The sequence below is a fragment of the Coregonus clupeaformis genome, chromosome 25 (genome assembly GCF_020615455.1).
Source record: "Coregonus clupeaformis isolate EN_2021a chromosome 25, ASM2061545v1, whole genome shotgun sequence".
NCBI lineage: Eukaryota > Metazoa > Chordata > Actinopteri > Salmoniformes > Salmonidae > Coregonus > Coregonus clupeaformis.
In genome coordinates this window covers 32,894,751-32,904,989 of record NC_059216.1, presented here as the reverse complement: position 1 = coordinate 32,904,989, position 10,239 = coordinate 32,894,751, and the positions used below count along the sequence as shown (strand labels likewise).

At 45.7% G+C, this 10,239-nt stretch overlaps 1 protein-coding gene across 1 annotated transcript in view; it reads left to right on the top strand.

The window, feature by feature from the left end:
* The first annotated feature begins 522 nt into the window (after nucleotides 1–522).
* Nucleotides 523–10,239, top strand: part of si:dkey-87k14.1 (leucine-rich repeat transmembrane protein FLRT2) — a 55,974-nt gene continuing 46,257 nt past the window's right edge. Inside the window, exon 1 of the mRNA XM_045207558.1 lies at nucleotides 523–654. The gene's annotated coding sequence lies outside the window, so the exon portion shown is untranslated. The remainder of the gene's footprint in view (nucleotides 655–10,239) is intronic.

Sequence of the window (10,239 nt, the reverse complement as noted above, 5' to 3'; positions counted from 1 at the left end):
CTCACTTTGACCTCATAAAATCGACCGCTTATCTTGAAAAGTTTGTGTACCTCTTTTTTGGGAACCACTCATTGTTCTCAAGAGTACCATTTCTCCTACCTTAAGCTCTGTTGAAGTTGTGATTCTGTTCTAAAGCCTTGGGAGTTTTAGCATGCTGGATGGATCATCACATGGTCTCCATCTGTGAAATACAGAGACTCCTCAACCAGCCTGGCCACTCTCTCTTTTTCCTTCTCCCCTATGTTCTCTGGTCTTCCCCAGGCTCTCCTTCCTTCACGAGGCCTGGAAACCCGACCCTACTGCACCTGTGAGCTCATCACTAGCTGGGCCTAGGGGTTAAATAAAAAGGAGAGGAAGTAGAAATTCCAACTGGAGGTGTGATGCCTGCCTGTGGAGGGCTGGTCCAGGGCTGAGGGGGAGTTGAGCGAGAGGGACAGAGGGAGGGAGAGGGTTAAGTTACACAGGAGGAAGAGAAGGAAACGCTGAGGTGTTGATCTCACTGAAAAGTTGCCTGAGCCGCTGAGCAGTGGCCCCGGTCTCCTGCTCTCTCTCTGAAAGTTTACAAGTCAACTGTGCAGGACGAGGAAGGGGGAACGCCACAGAGGACTGCGGGACTGCATGAATTTAGGGTCCCAGACAGCAGCCCTAGAGAAGGTAAAGAGCCAGTCTACCTAGTTACCTGCTGTAATGATGGCATACCTATATTGGGAACCGTTAAATTGCTGCTGCATGCGCTTAAGGCTGGGCAATTAATTACAATCTTTATGATCACAATTTCAATGTTTAATAAGACACTTTTGGTAGAGGTGAGATAAACCTTATGTATAAGTATGTATAGTGAAAACATAATGAACGACAAAACTATCCTCAGAGTTATATTCAAAGTTACAATACATTGAGATCAAATGTGAAACAAGAAACCATATTCAAAGTTATATTCAAAGTTATATGAAGATCACATATAACACATCATGTATTACAAGGAATAACTCAAGCTGAAAGTGTTCATATATAATGCAATACACATGCAAGGGTAGTTTCATAGATAGTTTGAATTCTTGCTGGGCTGTCATGTATTATGTCCCAAAGACACAGCGTGAAACACATACTGTACTTCTTCAAACGTGTCTTAATATATTGTACAAGCCAGATTTGCCCTGTAGATGGAAATACGGTATCATCCTATCACTTTATTTATTTGGTTGAGTGAATTTCCTTCTCAATTCCATGCTAGTGTTTGGAGAATTTTTATTATGACATGTCTTAATCTGTGAAGCTTATATGGTGCTTGACTACCGTACCATTTGGTACCAGGTTAACATGTAGTTACAAATTTGAGTTCATTTGATGTAAGTACCATTACTATCATAAAATCTCCTATTGGAAACAGTACTGTAAAATACAGTGCTACCACAAAATGTAATTAATTGCAAAGACATAGATGTCATCTAGTCTGATGTAATGTATTGATGTTAGTTCTTTAAATCTGAACATGAATACAGAATAACTACAGACGGGCCGCAGTCCATGAAATCCGTAAAGCTGTTCGCCGTTTCCCCACTTCTGGGAATTTGTTCACTGTAAAGGGGTTACCGTGATTTTGACAGTAGCTTACAGTCAGCTCAGTGGCAAGTAAAATTCTGTATTTCATATTACAGTACATCTACTGTAATATAAGTACGGTATCAAAGCAAGTACTGTGTAATGACACACAGTACAATACCGTAAAATGTACTGTATTATACTGTAAAAAAGTCAATGTTACCGTAATCAGAATGAATGAATGAAATTCATTGAGGAGATGGGTTTGTATTTCACAGTATTTTACTGTAATTATAAGGGATTAGTGCAAGCAGGTTGGTTGCTAGGTAAAGTGTTTACAAACATTACAGCATACTAAAAGTCTAAGCCTTTGGAGGGTGTTTTACCAAGCTAACACATGGAATTGTTTTAAGATGGTCAGACCATGGATCATTTGGCTACTTGATTTAAAATTATTATTATATTATAAAATGTTACGACCCCTGTAGGTATAATTTTTATAATTTTTTATTATTTGGCCTTTATTACTATAGCCCATAAAAAATGCATTGAATAACAAAAAACAAAAAAAAGGTCAAATAGACAGTCAATAAATAAATCATAAGGAATAGGTTTTGAAGTGTCTGTCCTATATGTAGGAGATATAGGAAATATTGTAGTTTTTTGGACACATATTTAACCCCTTTTTTTTGTTGGCACAAAACTACCTCCATACTTCCGTTAATTTTTTTAACTGGTACCAGGTTACGTTCAGACGAGTCCCGTGACAGTTGTGGTGTCACGCTCTGGCTCCGGGACTTTGTGTGTTGAGCCAGGGTGTGTTCGTTTCGTGGTGTTTTGTTTGGTTGGGTGGTTCTATGTGTTGTATTTCTTTGTTGGGTTCAATGACTCCCAATCGGAGGTAACGAGTGTCAGCTGTCGGCTCGTTATCTCTGATTGGGAGCCATATTTATCTGTATGTTTTCCTGTGTGTGTTTGTGGGTTTTTGTTCCATGTTCAGTCATTGTCACTGTTGGACTTCACTATCGTCATTTTGTTTTGTTGTTTCGTGGTTGCTTTAATATAATAAAGTCAACATGTTCGCTCAACACGCTGCGCCTTGGTCCGCTTCCTTAGACGATCGTGACAGAAAAACCCACCATAAAAGGACCAAGCAGCGTGTCCAGGAGCAAAGAGACTGGACATGGGAGGAGGCGCCTGGTAAGGAGATCGAGAGGCTGGCGATGGCCCAGGTGGGCAAATCGTGGTCCTGGGAGGACATGCTCGGGGGCAAGGGACCTTGGGGAAGATCAAGGCCCTGGCGAAAGGAGCAACGGCGTCAGCAGGGTCATCGTTGGAAGGACCGAGAGGCAACCCCCAAAAAGTTTTTGGGGGGCACATGGCTTGACGGCTGGGCAGCAGGAGGCTGCCACAGGGGAGACGTGGAGAGAAGGCTATCGGATTACGGGAGCCATTGGCGAGTAGAGGAAGGGAAGTTGTTGCGGCACGGCGTGAGAGACTGATGTGTGTTACCAGTCCGGTCCGGCCCGTTCCTGATCCCCCAGTTAAAGCCAGTGGTGTGTGTTCCCAGTAATCGGACCGGCCTGTTCTACTCCACGCATCAAGCCCACGGTGTGCGTCGCCAGTCCAGCCCGGCCTGTTCCTGCTCCACGCACAGAACCTACGGTGTGCGTCGTCAGCCCAGCCCGGCCTGTTCCTGCTCCACGCACAGAACCTACGGTGTGCGTCGCCAGCCCAGCCCGGCCTGTTCCTGCTCCACGCACAGAACCTACGGTGTGCGTCGCCAGCCCAGCCCGGCCTGTTCCTGCTCCACGCACAGAACCTACGGTGTGCGTCGCCAGCCCAGCCCGGCCTGTTCCTGCTCCACGCACAGAACCTACGGTGTGCGTCGCCAGCCCAGCCCGGCCTGTTCCTGCTCCACGCACAGAACCTACGGTGTGCGTCGCCAGCCCAGCCCGGCCTGTTCCTGCTCCACGCACAGAACCTAAGGTGTGCGTCGCCAGCCCAGCCCGGCCTGTTCCTGCTCCACGCACAGAACCTACGGTGTGCGTTGCCAGCCCAGCCCGGCCTGTTCCTGCTCCACGCACAGAACCTACGGTGTGCGTTGCCAGCCCAGCCCGGCCTGTTCCTGCTCCACGCACAGAACCTACGGTGTGCGTCGCCAGCCCAGCCCGGCCTGTTCCTGCTCCACGCACAGAACCTACGGTGTGCGTCGCCAGCCCAGCCCGGCCTGTTCCTGCTCCACGCACAGAACCTACGGTGTGCGTCGCCAGCCCAGCCCGGCCTGTTCCTGCCACTCGCACCAAACCTACGGTGCGCTGTCGCCAGCCCGACCCGGCCTGTTCCTGCCACTCGCACCAAACCTACGGTGCGCGTGCCGCCAGCCCGGTCCGGCCTGTTCCTGCCACCCGCACCAAGCTACGGTGCGCGTCGCCAGCCCGACCCGGCCTGTTCCTGCCACTCGCACCAAACCTACGGTGCGGCGTTCGCCAGCCCGGTCCGGCCTGTTCCTTCTCCCCGCACTAGCCCTGAGATGCGTGTCCTCAGCCCGGTACCTCCAGTTCCGGCACCACGCACCAGGCCTACGGTGCGCCTCAGACGGCCAGAGTCTGCCGTCTGCCCAACGGCGCCTGAACTGCCCGTCTGCCCAACGGGCGCTTGAACTGCCCGTCTGCCCAACGGCGCCTGAACTGCCTGTCTGCCCAACGCCGTCTGAACTGTCCGTCTGCCAAGCGCTGCATGAACTGCCCGTCTGTACGGAGCCTGCGAAAGCCGCCCGTCTGCCATGAGCCTTCAGAGCCGTCCGCCCAGACCGGAGCCGCTAGAGCCTTCCGCCAGACAGGATCAGCCAGAGCCTTCCGCCAGACAGGATCAGCCAGAGCCTTCCGCCAGACAGGATCAGCCAGAGCCTTCCGCCAGCCATGAGCAGCCAGATCCGTCAGCCGGCCACGAGCAGCCAGATCCGTCAGCCAGCCATGAGCAGCCAGATCCGTCGGCCAGCCATGAGCAGCCAGATCCGTCGGCCAGCCATGAGCAGCCAGATCCGTCAGCCAGCCATGAGCAGCCAGATCCGTCAGCCAGCCATGAGCAGCCAGATCCTTCAGCCAGCCATGAGCCGTCCAGCCAGGATCCGCCAGAGCCAGCCAGCCAGGATCCGCCATTGAGTCCGGTGCTGTCCCTTGGCCGGTGCTGCCCCTTATCCCGGTGCTGCCCCTTAGTCCGGTACTGCCCTTAGTCCGGTGCTGCCCCTTAGTCCGGTGCTGCCCCTTAGTCCGGTGCTGCCCTTTAGTCCGGTGCCGCCCCTTAATCCAGTGGGGTTTAGTTGGGGGGTGGTCATGTGGAGGAGGCTACGTAAGCGGGTAGTGACTTTGGTGGGGGTGGGGACCACGGCCAGAGCCAGAACCACCGCCGAAGAGGTATGCCCACCCAGCCCTCCCTTGTTTAGCCTTATTGAGGCGCGGTCGCAGTCCGCGCCTTTAGGGGGTACTGTCACGCTCTGGCTCCGGGACTTTGTGTGTTGAGCCAGGGTGTGTTCGTTTCGTGGTGTTTTGTTTGGTTGGGTGGTTCTATGTGTTGTATTTCTTTGTTGGGTTCAATGACTCCCAATCGGAGGTAACGAGTGTCAGCTGTCGGCTCGTTATCTCTGATTGGGAGCCATATTTATCTGTATGTTTTCCTGTGTGTGTTTGTGGGTTTTTGTTCCATGTTCAGTCATTGTCACTGTTGGACTTCACTATCGTCATTTTGTTTTGTTGTTTCGTGGTTGCTTTAATATAATAAAGTCAACATGTTCGCTCAACACGCTGCGCCTTGGTCCGCTTCCTTAGACGATCGTGACATGTGGGGGTTGGAGAGCAAAATGGAGAACACCATCGTGAGAATCTCATATTTCCCTATTAGTTTGTAGCCCAAATGGTTCGGACGCTACTCTACATATTCGTTTGTAGCGTTTTTGTGAGAAGACTGATTTTCGGGATGTCTCATGGTCTGACAAACACCACTGTAGCTCAGCCACCTTCCACCGCAGATGCTGAAGGCCGACATAGGCGGATGCGGTGGATTGAGACGCAGCCAATAGCGTCAATAGACTCTTAAGGATTTTTATGAATATTTAGTGTTTTATAGTATATTACTTGCAAAACAGACTAAAAGGACATGGCAAAATGCTCAACCATTTAAAGAAGCACTATGCAGAAATCGCTCCTCCATTTCCTGCTTGCAAAATGTCTAATAGTTCACCTCATTTCAGTTTATGTGACAAAACAAGCAAGTATAGTGTAGAGAATCATTATAACATTTAAACCGCTGTGAAATATATTTATAATTTATAATAATGTACATGCGCGCGTGTGTGTGGGTTGTGGATGTGTGTGTGCATCTGCATGCGTTAATGCAAGTGTATTTGTGTGTGCATGTTGCATGTCTCTGCTTTACTACTGTGGTTGCTGTCCATCCACTTGTCTTTTACAGTGTATTGATCAAAGGTGAAACCACAGTTATGGTTTCTATCCCATCAGTATCTCTTTTTAGCTGTTTGCCCTGCAGTTCTTTTTACTGACTTTTATGAGTTCAAATACTACCTCAATCATTAAATCCTGGACAGAGCTGTTCAGAGAAATAGTACAATTCAGACAAACCAGAATTGGAATAAATACATCTCACAACTGCATTGTGATTCAATAGGATGGTTGTTGTTTTTCTATGAGGCTGATTGACCAGTGGAAGAGCTTTGAAAACATCTCAAAAACAGAAAGAGCTTTTATACTGTTCCACAAAAATATAAAATGGAATAGAAGGCAACATTTTACCAGCAGTTTTTGTTGGAGATTTAGATTTGTTATATCTAGTGCCTGAAGAAGTTTTGGAAAACGTATTTACTAAAAACAAGCAACAGTTTAAAATGAATCCTATGGCTCCCAACTATTTATATTGTGATGAAAATGCATTTATGTTGGCTACTACTACTCTGTATGTTGAGAAAAGCAACAACCCCTTCCGGGGCTTTCACTTTGCTTATGTCACAGAAGTCACAGTGGATTTATATGTTGTGAGACATGTGACAGTGACAGAGTGCTGACATAACAGTTTCATTGCTGGTCGGGTCATTGTGGACAGGTCACCTACACCACTGTAGTTGTAGAATGATAAAACATTGGAAAACACACACAAACGTTCACATACAGAAACACAATACACATGCATGCGCGCGTGCATGCACACACACACACACACACACACACACACACACACACACACACACACACACACACAAACAGTGAATACTTGCTGAACAAGCCCATTGACAGAAGAGTCATTGGGTACATAATGACTACAAAACTTATAGTACAGAATATATTTAGATCTCCTCTCCCTGGGCAGGGCTGGTTTGATGCTGGTTCCCCTGGCTTTGGAGACAGTTTAAAGTGGCTTACAGACCCAGGACAGAGCTGAGATATGTAATGTAGTAGCAATACTCTGTAGTAAATGAAAGAGAGAGCAACTGAGCAAGGTCTGGATGGTTCCAGGGGTATTCTCTTTCACAAATGAGGGGAGATGTATTGAGGCTAAGCAAGGACTTGGGCTGTTTAACTCCAAACTGTGAACAATGTCAAGGCATTATTTTTTTTTTGTCTCTTGTTAGCTGTTCACAAAGTGCCTTGTCCTCGTTTCCTGCCTATCGTTTATTTTTTTTGTTTGGCAAATTTTACTCCCCCTCAGGGCAGATCTCTAAAATGTACAGATGACTACGCTGAAGACCCACATGAAAAAATACTACAGTATACTATGGTATAAATACTATAGTATTCACTGTAGTGTTTATGCAGATTTTACTGTAGTATTTACTGTTGTATACTGTAGTATAATGTAGTATTTACTATAGTGTTTTGTTTTATTATCTTTGACATAAGTGGAGAGTTTCTCCTTCAGGAAACCTACTAGAGAAACAATAAAAAAGCAAAAAACATTTTCATAACGTATGTGTGTGTGTGTGTAGTATTTACTATAGTTAAATAAGGGTCGTTTTTGCAGACATTACTATAGTATTTACTACAGTGCTTATTTTGCGGATAAGACTAGTATTTGTCCAGTTTAGATGCTTTAGGTGGTCTCACATCTTATACTTCTCAACCCAGCAGTCATTCTGAATGCAGGTTGTGGTTGAAGGAAAATTCCTAATGTCAGATATCCCCACTCTGGCTGGATTGCAATAGGAATTACACATCACTTTGCAATCCAGCATAATGTGATTATCTGAAATGCTTATTGTATTGTGTTAAATAATTGTATTTTAATGATAACATTTCAGATTACAGTCTCTGTGAATTCAACAGCCATGTCTCTGTCACCAACAAATACAGTCACGGTTGGCAACTCTACAATTTACTTGAACGGCAATGCACTCTGGGAAATATGTAAATAAGGCTTTACACTACATTTACATTTTCATTTACATATTTTAGCAGATGTTAATTTAACACTGTATGTTAATTTAACACTGAAAAGTGTGGACCCATGTAGACACTGGACGTGTTGATTTAACACTGGAGAATTGACTGTGTACACTTGATTGAGGGATACTACAGTGTGTAGTATAGCATACTACAGTACACTACAGTTTACTATAGACTTTTATAGTAAGTACTGCAGTATTCTATAGAAAACTGTAGTATTTTTTCAGTACGAGACTGTATAATTTTACACCTAATTTTAGAGAGTTGTCTGGGTTTTTCTATGGAGCATATAGTGAGTAGATATCATCATATGAAGCAAAAATACCGGTCTCATATTTAGGTCTTTACACCTAGATAGAGCGTATCACCTGTAAAATACAAGATTGCTGTTAAATTGAATCGAATCGGCTGAACTGTATTCCATTGAGGAGATAGCTAGCTCAAAGGACCAGTTAATACATTTCTTAGCAGGGGGCTCCAGCTTCTGTCTTCGGTTTTTGGTACAACTATGCATTTATACTGTCAGCACCTCCCACTGAGACCTAGACTGTTGTTCTGAACAACCATTAGCCTTGATTCCTCTAGCCTCCAGAAGGGTTGAAAAATTACTTTAGCTTTCCCCAAATACTGGTTGGATGATTCTGGATTTCCTGCTTATTCCTTCCTGATTCTGGGAATCTTTACATTTACATTTTAGTCATTTAGCAGACGCTCTTATCCAGAGCAACTTACAGTTAGTGAATACATTTATTTTATATTTTATTTTTTTCATACTGCCCCCCCGTGGAAGTCGAACCCACAACCCTGGCATTGCAAACGCCATGCTCTACCAACTGAGCTACATCCCTGCCAGCCATTCCCTCCCCTACCCTGGGCCAATTGTGCGCCGCCCATAAGTCTCCCGGTCGCGGCCGGCTGCGACAGAGCCTGGATTCGAACCAGGATCTCTAGTGGCACAGCTAGCACTGCGTTGCAGTGCCTTAGACCACTGCGCCACTCAGGAGACTTTATCTTCTAACGTTACAGAAATTTGGCAAACCTAGCCGAAACTTAGAACGAGATCAACCCATCCGATGTAGCATTAGCTCTGTAATAACTGGGCAACGTTTAAAAATATTGTTAACGACCGCTGGTGTATTTCAGATTTTCCAAAAGCATGGACTCAGAACTGGTTCCAAGATGGTAAACATTAGACTCTTGCTTCGCTCCTAAAGAATTTGTTGTGGTGTAGGGGCACTTGGCTAAAAAAACATATTAGCATCAGTCCAGAGGCAGAGGAGGAGGGAAATTAAAACAGTAGAAAATGACTAAATTCACTTTAATGGGCATTTCAAGAGGTCTGGGAGAGTAGGGATTGGCAACTGGTGGGTTGTATTCTACTTTGTTTTACATGATGCTGCCAAGAAACAAAGAAAATTGGAAAAGTTGAGGTCTGCCAAGTGGGTGTGATGCTCTGCATCTTTATTAAAAGCTTATGTCTAAATCAGCTCCATTTGGATGAGACCTCATTCCTGCAGGCCACAATTTTTAACCCCCATTAGTGGTTAAACTTAACTCCTACATATGTTCAGCCTGTTGGCATCCTTGGAAACAGATTCAAAACTATAATTTAAACAATTTTATGGAACAAACAAAATGATGCAATGGTCTATAAGCAACATTTCCATTTTTACTTCCAGGCAAGAAAAAATAAAAACAACAACCACTAAGAGACAAAGGGATATAGAGATAGCCAAGATTAGAACAGTAGAGGCCACACTAAATAGAAAACATCTCGTGCAAATTCCCATTGACGGAGTTGCTGAGGATCTAGGGATCTGGTCAAAAGTAATGCACTAAATAGGGAATACGGTACCATTTGGGACACTCACAGGGCTTTCTCCTCCTGTCTTAAAGGGAAGGTGTGGGCCTGGTTGACCCAGGTCAAATTGCAATGCCATGCTTAGTTGATTACCTGGCGGAGGCTGCTGCTGTTTAGTAAGTGGATCCCCTAACCTTGTGTCTTTCACATTAAAGGGGCCTAGCGCTGGTGGCAGACCAGGCGGAAGACAAAGCATCGACCTCAACTGAGCTTGGGGGAAAAAATAGAGAAAAAAACATTGCTAAAGCTCTCTCGCAAGCACACACAGAAACAAACTCGCACACACCACACACGCACCAACAAACACACACACACAATCTCTGGTGGGACGTCTCGCTCCGCTCTCCTTTTCTCCTGTCATCAGGATTATTAACAAAAAAAATC